The sequence below is a fragment of the Urocitellus parryii genome, unplaced genomic scaffold, assembly GCF_045843805.1.
Source record: "Urocitellus parryii isolate mUroPar1 unplaced genomic scaffold, mUroPar1.hap1 Scaffold_37, whole genome shotgun sequence".
NCBI classification, from domain to species: Eukaryota; Metazoa; Chordata; class Mammalia; order Rodentia; family Sciuridae; genus Urocitellus; species Urocitellus parryii.
This window is the reverse complement of record NW_027553327.1, coordinates 12,402,969-12,415,774: the sequence shown is the minus strand read 5'-3', so window position 1 is coordinate 12,415,774 and position 12,806 is coordinate 12,402,969. Positions and strand designations below refer to the sequence as shown.

The window sequence follows — 12,806 nt, the reverse complement described above, 5'->3', positions numbered from 1 at the left end:
CAGGGCTTCTTGAGGAGAGTTGTTTTGTTTTGTTCTGTTCTGGTGTACATTGAACCTACCAGGCTTCACATGTGCTAGGTAAACCCTCTACCACTGAGCTACATCCCCAGCCCTTTGAGAATATATTCTTTAGACTATGGTTTGAGCCACATCACATGTTTAAATCTATCAGACTTTTAACAACCAAAAATCATTCTAGTGCTGGAAAGGGACAGGATATAGAGTCACTTGGGACCAGCACCATACAGGTCCTGTCTCTCTCTATTTTTTTCTTTCACTCCATCCCCTGTCAATTCCTTTATCCTTGTTTCTTTCCCAGGAAGCAGAGGGTGCATCTCTGTAAGAGAAAACAGAGGATTGGAATTGCTCTGATTCTCCCTAAGCAGTTGCATTTGCCAAATATCAATAAAGTCTACTTTGAAGCTCAAAAACCAATAAAATTCCTCTTTGTCATTTTTTTCCTTTCTTTAAAGTGTATGTTGAATACAGAACATAGCTATTTCCTTGGTGGGAGAGAAATGGATGCAAAGAAACAGGTTTGCAAAGCAAACAAGCCAGCATGTTGAATCCTTCCTGAACATTCTCTCAGTGTACTTGCAAGGATCATAGATACAGTTTCCAGCACTTACAGAACTTACTAGTGCATACCTGTGTTTCATAAACTTTAAAATCCCAGCAGGGTTTGTGTGAGAAATAGAGTCAAGTGGGGATTGGAATATTGTTAAGGATGCAACCTGCCATTTGATATCTTCTTAATACAGCCCTTCAAAGTGCTTATACCCAGAACGTGGTGTCTTCTTTAGGTACACTTTTTTCACTCCTATTTTATTTTCCAGCAAATTCTGTTGGCTCCATCTTCAAAATAGAACCAGAGTCTGCCTATTTTTTGTTGTTATTTGTTTGTTTTTTTACAAAATTGACTATTGTTATGTTCATCTAAGTTGCACCCTCACTCTGGGTTCATTGAAGTAGCCTATGAAAAAGACTTTATTTTTCAATGCTTACAACTTTTAAAGTCACTTCTTCTCTCAGTAGCGAGTATAATCCAGTTAAAACATGTCAGCTCAGGTTTTCCCTGAGTTCAGCATGATTTTCACATAATTCAGAGGAAAAGCTGAGTCCTTACTAAGGTCTGCAGGGCCCGATACAGCCTCCCATATCATCTCCATTTTTTCTCTGGCCCCTCCTCCAGGTACTGTCTCATGTGCTTACTCAGCATTAACCTCCTTGCCAAGCTTCAGAAATACCAGCCTTGGTTTTATCTCAGTGGCTTTGTTCTTCTTCCTCTAAGTATCCCCTGGGCTCATGCTCTCTTCTCCTTGGGTCTTGTTTAAAGACTCCCTTCTCAATAAGCCCTTCTGTTATGAGGTATTGGGAATGGATTCCTTTCACCATTTTCTAGCTAGCACTAGCACTTTCTTTCTTCCATGCTCCATTTTTTTCTGTAGAGTTTATTGCCACCTTTTAATATTTACCTTTTATTTATCATCAATTTCTTCCCCAAAGCCTCATGAAGGCAGTTATTTCTTATTGATTTATCCACTACAAAAATCTCAGCTCTAAGAGGAGTTCCTGATAAATTACAGGCCTTTAGTAAATCTTTGTTCATTGAATGGATGAATAACTTACAGTTGCCAAACTACGTTGGTTTATCTTGTAACAAGTAGAAGTAGACAAATTTTTTAAGCAGGATTCACATTCAGACAACTATCTCAAGAGACAGGAAGTTGCTGTGATAACAGTGTTCAGGTTGGATTGGAAGAAATTTGGAGATAAGAGGCTTTACAAGAAAAAAATGATGGTCCAACAATAGTAGTGATGGTGGAAAAGCGTGTGTGTGTGTGTGTGTGTGTGTGTGTGTGTGTAGGAGTTGTTGGTTATGAGTGACACTTGGAGTAAGAACACCTGATAGCTTGCAATATCAGGAGTAAAGGATTATTGGAGAGGAGGTTGAGAAAAATGAAAGTGTGACTTACTTCTACATTTCTTTGAGAGAATGTGGTAAAAATAACACTTATAGTGGAGAAAAAACTAAGATATAAAAAGAAAGATGAATTTATTTTGCTTTAAAGTGTTTTTAAAAATTATGGAATGTGTATCACATAAAATTTACCATTTTAACTATTTTTAAATGTGCAGTGCAGCAGCATTAAATTCATTTATGTTGTCATGCAATGATCACCACTATTTATCTTTAGAACATCTTATCTTCTCATAATGAAACTCTATACCAAGTCAACAATAACTCCTTGCCCCCCTCACCCCCAGTTTCTGGCAACTTCCATTCTACTTTCTGTCCCTGTGACTTTGGCTATTCTAGGTGTCTTGTATAAATGGTAGCATTACAGTATTTGAACTTTTCTGATTGTAGTTTTTCACTTATCATAGTAACTTTGAGGTTCATCCATGGTGTAGCATATGTCAGAACTTCACCCCTTTTTTTAAAGTGACTATTCCATTGTATTTATGCATTCATCCCTTGATGAACATTGGGTTGCTTTAGCCTTTTGGCTCTTATGGATTGTGTTTCTGTGAACATTGTTGTACGAATATCTTTAAATCTCTGCTTTTACTTCTTTGGGGTACTCACCCAGGACTAGAATTGCTGCATCCTATGGTAATTCCATGTTTACTATTTTGAAGAACCATTATACTGACTTTCATTTCAGGTGAACTGTGGTTGAGTTGGTGGAGAGTGTCAGAAGGTAGGACTGGACCTTGGCTGAAGGTACTTCTAGGCAGAGATTCCAGTTGAAGGAGCCTCCCAGATGTGATGAAAAAGGGGAGGTGGTGAATTAGTTTGAGGAAGGACAAAGGAAGTTATAGAGTGAAGGACTAAGTCAAGTCATAGGAAAGAGAAGCAGTGAAGGGAGCCAATCAATGAGACAGAAAAGGAGCAATCAGTGTTAAGAACAGAACCAAGAGTGTTGATATACACTTAACTCAAACTCATCCATATTCACTGAGTACTCTGTCAAGAACTTCTTTTCAGATGAATAAGCTTCTATTTAAAAATGACATTGCTTTCAAGGGTTCAGGTGCAGTAGGTCACAGATCACTACTGAGCGTTGAATTTCTGAGGCATAGATACTTTTCAAAAGGTCCTAGAAATACTAAAAAAAGCAGAGAATCTCTTTTTCTTTTGTTGGCTGTTCTCCGTTTCCTCTTTTGCATTAATAATTTTATAGTTACATTTTCCTCCAATGTTTTATGGAATTATGACACACATAAAGAAAAGTGAGCAAGCTAACGTGGATAACTCTGTGACTTCTCAAAGAGTGCCATGTAGCTAGGTAATCAACACCCAGATTAAGAAACACAGCACTGACCTTACCCCAGTGGTTCCCTTCATGCCTCATTTATCCTGTATCGGCATTGTTCACATTTCTGGCACCATAGCATAATTTTTCCTGTTTTGAATCTATGTAAGTGGAATCATGCAGCATGTACTATTTGGGCCTGACTTCTTTCACTTAATGTTTCTGAAATTAATCCACGTTTCTGGAAATGCTTTTATACAACTCATTTATTTTCACGTCATATTCATATGCAAGTAACTAGACTTTCGGGTAACTTCCAGTTTGAGGCTATTATAAATAAAAATATATGAACATCATTACAGTTTCTTATTGAAATAGGAATTTGGTATTATGTTTTACCTATTTAAGTTGCCATTGCTTCAATCATTCAAGTGTCTTTTCTACCCAGTGCTTTCCCCCTTACCTAATTATCTTTATTGTTAATACAAGATATGTTTTCCTTAATATTAGTTTTGAAAGTACAAAGTACCATAAGGAACTGAGGTTCTTTTAAAAAATCTGTATTTACTTTCATTAACATTTTCTTTTTAAAGCATCTATTTTAATTTTTTCTCATCTACCCAGATTATGCCTCTTAAATATGTGTTGAATCTGTCAAAATTCTTCATCCCTTAATGAGGTGAATTGTTCAACCATGAAACAAATATTTTAATTTGGGTACCATGATGAGTTGGAGAAAGAATAGTTCTTGTATCTTAATGCAGTTTGTTATTAAATTTATATCATAATTTGCATAGCAATAAAAGGAAATTGAGAATTAGCAAAATGTACATTGTGATATGAAATTTTTCTTTTCAGATGACTGCTTTGGTATAAAAATTGAATTACTAATTCAAAATTGATGAGGAATTTTTATCAATCTGGATATTTAGGAATTGAGTTTAAATTTTCTATGCATATGAGACATGTATACAAAATCTATTCTAAACGTTTGTACAGTTATTTGTGTGTGTGTCTGTTTATCTGTTAACATATTCATTGAAGCATTCTTCACAGAAAGAACACTAGAAGACCATGAGTGGGTGACTGAAGTTCTGTCTAACTGGGGAATGGAAAAAGAAAATAAGCTGTACTTTAGAAAAAAATTATGCCAAATATGAATTCTTTAAAAAGCCAATGGTAAGTGAAATCTCCATTAAAAGTCAATGAAAATAAAATGAATCAGTTAAATTTTACATGAAGAATATGGTCACTATCAATAAAATACAGTTCCATTTAGTGATTCTGGCCCTTTAAAATTATACTCACATTCCTTATTCTAACAATGATTAGTCACCATGATACAAGAAGTTCAGACACATATAAAACATTTCTTTAGCCTTACTTCCAGAATCTCAATTGAGATGCATTTAGTCATTTAACTTAAAAAATATAGGTAAACCTACTTTGGAGGCATTATTGCTTTTACCTTGCCTTAGAGGAAAACTAGACAAAGCAACTGTACATTTTACTTTGAGATAAATTATTATAGGTCCTCAAATGTATTCCAAAATGTAGTTTAAGTTTTTTTCACAATATTTAGGAAACTTAAGTAAGAAATTTTCTAAAACAAAAATAGATTGGTAATTATTGGAAATGTGTAGCTTAGCCAGAAATTTAAGATTGACATAAATCTTGATGCTTCAAATTATTTTGTTTTTAGTGAAATAATTTTTGAGCTACATAGAAATGAGATAAAGAGTAGCATATTATATAGCAAATACTACTTTCATTATAATTCTCTTTAAAAGAAAATAAATGTATGTCACATTCTAATGAAGACTAGAGATCTAGAGAAGTTAGAATAGCCTCTGGGCTCATTAGTTTAAATTGTTTTTGTCTCTGCAGCAGTAGCATATTTTTACACGAAGTTTTGGATAATTGGATTGAAATGATCCTTTATGAAAAATATATGATACACACCATAATAGAATATTTTCAAACCCTGAAGGATCTCTTACATTCTCTTTTATTTTAACCTATTAATAGAAACATAATGGGATGATCTTTGACAAAGAAAATAAGAGTTCTAACAAAAATTAAATAGATTTGAAGGAAAGGGGTTTTCTTGTTGCAAATCTTTATTAAAAGCTAGAATTTAAAAGTTGTATTTAAAGAAATATGGTTTGGTGCTCATTTCTGATTTATTATTATTATTATTATTATTTGTAACTTAAATAAGATGAGACATTCACTTTGTATAGTTGGAGCCAATGGTTCAACTGGGTGATCTGACAATATCTGAATACAGTTTTGGTTGTAGGACTGGGGGTAGGGTTGGGGTCAGCAGGAGCAGTGCCAAAGTGGACAAAGTTCCAATTCTGCTGAACATCCTCTAAGGCTCAGGACAGCCCCACAACACAGGATTATTAGACAAAATGTTAGTAGAACTGCTGTTGAAAAACCCTGTCCAGAGGAAATATAGTAGAATATATTTTTTCAAACTTGTCTGATCATAAAATTTACCTAAGGGAGTCCCAGTACTTATTAAAAACACAGACTCCAAGACCTGGCCAGACCTATGGAATCAGAAACTCCAGGAATGAGGTCTGGGAATTTCTATTTTAAACAACTGCTGTGGGTGAATTTTATGATTAAACAAGTTTGGAAAAACAGTAGGTGGAAAGAATTGGACTTTTAGTTTCCACACTGAGTCCTGGTTTCTCTATGTTCTTGACTGTGAACCTGGGTACAGCCTTTGCCCTTGACTTCTGTGAGCCTTGATTTTGTAAAATGGGTCAGTAGTCTTTTTGTACCTGGTAGAGTAGTTGGAGGATTTGGGGGAGAGATGTGGGAACAAGCTCATTGTCAACTTGAGGGCAGTGTCCTATGACTCCAGGTCAGAGCATCTATCTGCATCATTGTCATCTGGGCCCAACTCTACCTGGGAAGATGCCTGAGGGTACAGTCCAAGGACCAGCATTTTCAGAAGCATTTAATGTGGATTTTAGATACATTGGCTTAAGGATCTTCTGCTTTAGATTTCTATACTGGTCATAATTCAAACTTTTCTAGCATGGGTTTAGCGATAATTTATCCTTTATGTTTTGCCAGTATTTTTTCCAGAGCATATGGTGTCTTTTGCAACTGAAACCAATGGTGAAATATCCCCAACACAAATTTTACAAGTAAATATATATTTCCATTAAAATATGTAAGAAATCACATAATAATGGGAAAACTTTAGGTCCTTATTAGGCATGCTCATATTTTGACATGTTGACTTGAATGTTTAATTTTTTTGAGGGGGGTGGGGCAAAGAGCTAACCAACAAACCAAACAAAGAAACAAACAAAGAACCAACCAAACAAAAAGCTGGGTAAAGAATGCCCTAAATCAATACATCCCCCTAAAAATATTTTTCTTCCCAGTTCTGGCCAGTTGTCGAAGGATTTTAAACATTTAAAAATGTACACTATGAAAGGAAACTTTAGAGTTTTGCTTTGTGATGTGTGTATAGGTTATGTTATTCTTTTGAAAAAATCAGAATTCTCAGTAAATTGAAGACATTTTATCAATAGATACATAGTATTAGCATTCATAATAAACACCTTCAATTCTATTTGTGATAAAATACTTAGCAATTAAATGAATGGAGGGATATTCAGATATATTTGTTTCATATACCAACATCTGTAATAGCTGAGACAGAAATACTGGCGTAGAATTGTAAGATATTCTTAGCTGAATCATGAATGTTGGTTATCTAATTAAAAATCTCCTTACTTTTGTGTCTGTTAGATTCATTTTTTCCAAACTAGCAGTTATTTGGGGGGGGGCATTTTCCTAAGATATTGACATTACAATAAATGAACAGTTTATTTAAATTTTGTTAGATTGGTAGATTTGGTATCAGAAGCTCTGCAGTTGTTTTTCACAGGTTAATGTTGAGCTATGTCTTTATAAGGATTGAAGCTAAGCTCTAGGCATTCCTGAACTCACTCAGTGTTCTCTGGTATTTCATAAAGATAACTTTTAATATTTCCAATATAATATGATTTTAATCTATTAGTCAGGCATATCTACCATAGATTTGTTTCCTGTGGGCTTTTCAATATGAGCATGCTTTATTTTCATACTTCAGAATATTTTAGAAATATGATTAATCCCCAGATGTTTTTCTGAAGGCTGCTTCTATGCCACTGGGTTTCACAGAGCCCCCCTCCATCTGAATGTTAGGGTAAATGACAACCTCAGGACTCCCAACTCTCAGCTCCCTGTAGGCTTCACCATTGTATTGTGACTCAGTGGTGGGGTGGAGGTTTTCTTCTATCTCCTTTCCCAAATTCTCCTCTAACATAGTTATATTGCTTTAATGCTAAATTTTAAAAACAAAAAAAATGTAGGCTTTGGAATTAGATAGTCCTGCATGTGCCCCTGACCTCTTCTCTCCACTGAGGCAATGTCTCCACTTTTTAAAAGGTTTCTTCTTTGTCTAGTGTGACCTCCATGACTCTCCTTTTAAAATTTAATTGGTTTGGTTTAATAACTTGGAAAGCACTCAAACTAAAAAGAAACTATTTGCCTGTTTTACATGTCAATTAATTAATATCTGTAGCTGATTAAATTAAAAAAAATTAGTAAATTACTTTAAAATGTAAATATGTACTATTGGCATTTCCCTGAATAGTCTTTAAAAATAAAGTACATTTTTGTAGTTAATAATTTCTCTTACTTTCAATTCTTCCATTTGTTTATTCATAGGGATTTATATTTTCTTCTTTTAATGAGACACTAATGCACTTCCAGTGTCTTATTAAGGACACTGAGCATGGCCACACACACAGAGTGACTCCCTTCCATTCTCCTTTCCGTGACCAATGTGTGCCCCCATCTCAGTTAATACTACTGTATAACCCAGTCTTCCAAACCTTAATGGTTTAAAGGACCCACCTGCATTTTGCCAACCATTTTGAGGGGCAGGGATTTAAGAAGAGTTTGCTTCATCTCTGAAGCACTTTGTCTCAGTGGTTAGAGAAGATTCAAGGTCCCCTTCTAAGCTGTCCCTTTTACCACACATGCTGTGACACTCAACTCCTGTCCTCTCTTACTCCTTCTGTGAGGCATTTCATCTTCCAGAGTTTTTCCAGTTTCACTGGGCTTCTCACCTATGGGGGTTTCCAGATAATCACATTTTCTGTGTGGAATCTGACTTACAGAAATCAAGTTGGTTTGAAAGCCATCAGGCTAGGACATATCTAGAACTGGCAAAGGGTTACTTCTACAATTTTATTTTGGTCCAAGCAGTGATAGGCTTACACTGATTCAGGGTGGATGGAGAAACAAAATCCACCTTTTCATGGTTTAAAGCCAAGATGCAATTGCAGAAGGACACGTGGGATGGGAAATATGGTTGCAGTCCTCTTTGGAAAAAACTCAGCCTGCCATACTGCCCCATGACAGAACTATGGAAGATAAGAGGTTGTATATTCTCATCAGCAAAGTGAAGTTGGCTCAACTTCCTGTCTTTAATAATTGAATCAGGATTGTGGTCTTCTATGGTATAACACAAGGAAATCAATAGGTAAACCTGTCAACTCACAAAAAAAAAAACATGGGAAAAGATGAGAAATATAGGACTTCACCCTATAGATGATATCCAGCTTTACAAATAGACAATCAGCTAGTTTATAATTTTGATGTTTGATATTGATATTGTTTAGTTTTTCATACTTACATTTGATTGGTAAAAGGCTACAAAATCATTGTTTCCATAATATTAGGGGAGAGTCTAACTTTTTCTTCCAGATATTTCTAAGTTCAAGCACATATACTGAAATCCATGGCTTCTTACATGCAGAAGAACAGGGAAAGAAATCCTGGAAAAAATTTACATCCTTCTAAGAAGATATGGTTTATATTTTTCTACTAAAGGAACATCAAAGGTAAATTAAGTATCTGTAATATGTTATGTAAGATTATTAGCTGTAAATTAAAACAGACTTTTTACTTTGTTATATTTATGATTTTATTACCTGATATCAGGAGGTGGTGATATTTTTTGTATTTTAAAGATTTATCATGATATGTTTAAAAATTGTTCAGTTTTATTTCAAACTAGTTTCTATATATCTTTGAGGATATCTGGATGCTCTTATTTCTGTACCACATATGTTGTTAATTTTTCCCTACCCTGAATTTACTCCTTTCTCTCTATCCAAGACTGAAGATTTTGAGGTCCAACATAGATTATACCTTTAATTTTCTCCCTGCACCTGCACCTTTTTTTCTTTCTTTTTGGAACTAAAGATTGGATGTTCAATGTTCAGTACCACTGAGCTATATCCATAGTCAGTTTCATATTTTTTTGTGGGGGATAGGGTCTTGCTAAGTTCTTAGGGTCTTGCTAAGTTGTTGAAGGTGGTCTTGAATTTGGGATTTTCCTGCCTCAGCCTCCCAAATGGCTGGAATTTCAGGAGTGTGCCATTGTGCCCAGCTACAACTTTTCCACATATCCCAGTCATAAGACTGGTCTTGCTCACTTCTGACCTTCTCTTAATCAACATCAACAGAACAGTTAGTAACACCCATCTGAGTCCTTTATTACTGTTTAGTTATTTTGTGTGTGCTGTTGTCTTTCCTTAGGTAGATGATAAATTCCTAGAAGAATTTATGATGTTATGATCAGGGAATAATGGATGTGTTGGTTTGTTGGTATGTTGGACCTATACACACCATTACATAGATATACATGTGGAGATAATCACACCCATACATATGGTCTCTTAGACATGTGTATATTCCATAGCTTTTAGCACTGTCTATTCTATGTTTCTATGTATAGTCTATGACCACTAATAGTCTGTGGTTTATAAGTGTTGATATTTTGTGCAATCCATTGAGATTTTTCAAGTAATATTCCTTTGAAGATTTTCATAAGAGGGTATTTTAATTTTGTATTCATGAATTTGTTATTGTCAGTGACAACACTGTTCCTTCTTTATGGATGAACTGTCATTTCTCTGAAATAATTATTCTTATAATTATTTGTGTTTGGCAATTTCCCCTGTTGCATTTCTAGGTCTGTTGAAATAAGTATGTTAAATCTTGCCTGATTGTCTGCATATACATGCAATCTGCAAACTCATATTCTTCTTTTGTGCTGGAGATGTTCATTTATTGTTTATTTGACAATTTTCCCCATTCTCATCATTTGACCATTTAAATTCTTAGTCTTGACCAGTTGTAACTCCAGGTATACCTTGGCTTGTGGCTAACTCTAATCTCTGCCTTTCTCTTTACTTGGACTTCTCTTTAATTTTTTGTATCTCTTATAAGGATACTAGTTATGTTTAAAGCCCACCTGAATCATCTAGAATGATCTTATCTCGAGATCCTTATCTTAACCACATCTCCAAAGACTATTTATTTTTTATTTTTTCCCCAAATAAGGTCCCATTCAAAGTTTCCAGGGTTAGGATATGGACATTTCTTTTGGGGAAGGAAAGCCACCATTCAACCCACCACAGAAAGCCATTGAAATAGCATTAACAAGGGAGAGAAATGATCAAATGAGTATCTTAAGAAGATTAAGATAGGCACAGAGAGGAGTTTAAGATATCAAGAAGAGAAAGTGATAGAGGGAGAGAGAAAAACAGGGGTCAGAAATAGGGGAGGCAATGAGGAAATACTGGAGGAAAGAGGGAGACAGAAATTGACCAGAGGTATGGATACTAATTAGAAGATCATTTCAGTAATCCAGAGTGGAGGTAGTGGAATCTGACCTGGAATGGACAGCATTGGAGAGAAGAGAGGAATGGTTACCATATTAAATGGCACATGGACAGGCTGATATAAAAGAAGAGGAAGCAGTTAATAATGTTCTTAGAGAAATATTCCTGGAGAAAGAGATAGAGAAAGGAATAAAATCAATTAAAAAATCATTAGAAGTCACTCTCTAAGAAACAGTAATCTTAGTTCGAGAAGGATGAAGCCATTATTCTCTGATGAGCTTTTCTTGGGCATTTTAAACTAGTTTACAAATTTCTACATTAAAATGTTAGGATGAATAACTGTCTACTTTTATTATTAAGGTTTTAAGCTCCATCTTAACCATTTCAATGAGGTTGCTCTTTTCCTAAATGTTTCTATTATATACAGTAACATAATAGGTATATTTTAAACAAATGTTTGCTGGGATTAACATTTTACTTTTAACTTATGAGAAAAAAAATGGCTTCTAGAGCTGGACCTGTAGCTCAGGGGAAGAGCACTTGCCCAACATGCATGAGGCACTGGGTTCAATCTACAGTACTGCAAAAGAGGACGAAGGGAAGACTGAGAGAAATGGCTTCTCAATCCAGTCAATCATGTTTATCTCATTCTTACCACAGTGATTCTTGACTGGAAGATGTGATAATGTCTCTTTAATTCCTATATTCTTACTTCTTCAACAGGTCTCTCTTTAAAACACACAGCCCATTTTATTTTCACTTTACTCTTCATTTCCTTTCCCTCCCACTCATTAATTATATAACAGAACAGGCCATGTTCCTTCTAAAAGATTCAGGGTCTGACTTTGCTATCCATCAGTGCATAATATTCTTTTAATTAGCTCATGTTTCAGTCAATATATGGAAATGACGTTATGTTCTCTGCCAAAGGAAAAATGTGAGGATGTTAGATCTCTTCAGTGATTGTGATACAAAATGTGTAGATTATCTAAAGTCAAATATAACATTTTTACCTGGCATGGAGGCTGTGTCCTGTCCTTCTCAATGAGGAGGTTTGATTGATTTCACTTTGTGAAGATGTAACAGCTGTTTGGGAGTTAAATACCTCTACTGTAAGTGTTGGAGATTGTCTGTAACTTAGATTTGCAGAGAAATCTCTACTTATATTTCCATCTCTTCCCTTATACCCTCACATACATGTTTCGGTTCTGCTAACCATGCCAACCCAGGCTTGTAGTGTTATGCCTTAAATAGAAGAACAAAAATTGGTCAAGACAAAAAGACTCATCATGCTTCTTACTGCCTTCCAGTGTTTCTCAAGCTTTGTTTTCCTTTCATTTGAATGATCGAGTTATATTCACTTCTACAGCATCACTGGACAGGGATGGTTTTATCCCATGTTCATATAAATCAGACATTTAATTATCAAATCAGTGTCTATCAAGGAATACATTTTTAAAAACATAACAGTAAGAGTACATTTTCCTTCCTTCCCCATTTTTCCATTGGTCCTATGCTAGATCTTTGTTATTTTCTTTTCTGCCTTATTCATCAATGGTCTTAAGAACTATGGTCATTGATTAGATTAAAATGCTTAAGAACAGAGACATACAGATAAATTTTTGCTCTACTAGTTGTCATAGTTGTGAAAGCCTATTTATAAATTACAATAAAATTTCTTTGTCTTTGGATAAGGTTGCTAATATTGCTGAATATTTTCTCTCTCATTCTGTGTGCATGTGTGCGCACGCCCACACACACACTGCTACAAAAGTTTAGTGCATATGGGATCAGTGAGATCTTGTTAAAATGCAGATATTGATTCACTAGGTCT

General features: G+C 35.0%; 1 pseudogene; it reads left to right on the top strand.

Annotated features, from left to right (window-relative positions):
- Window positions 1-12,806, top strand: part of LOC144252089 (growth factor receptor-bound protein 14-like) — a 29,216-nt pseudogene that overhangs the window by 15,115 nt on the left and 1,295 nt on the right.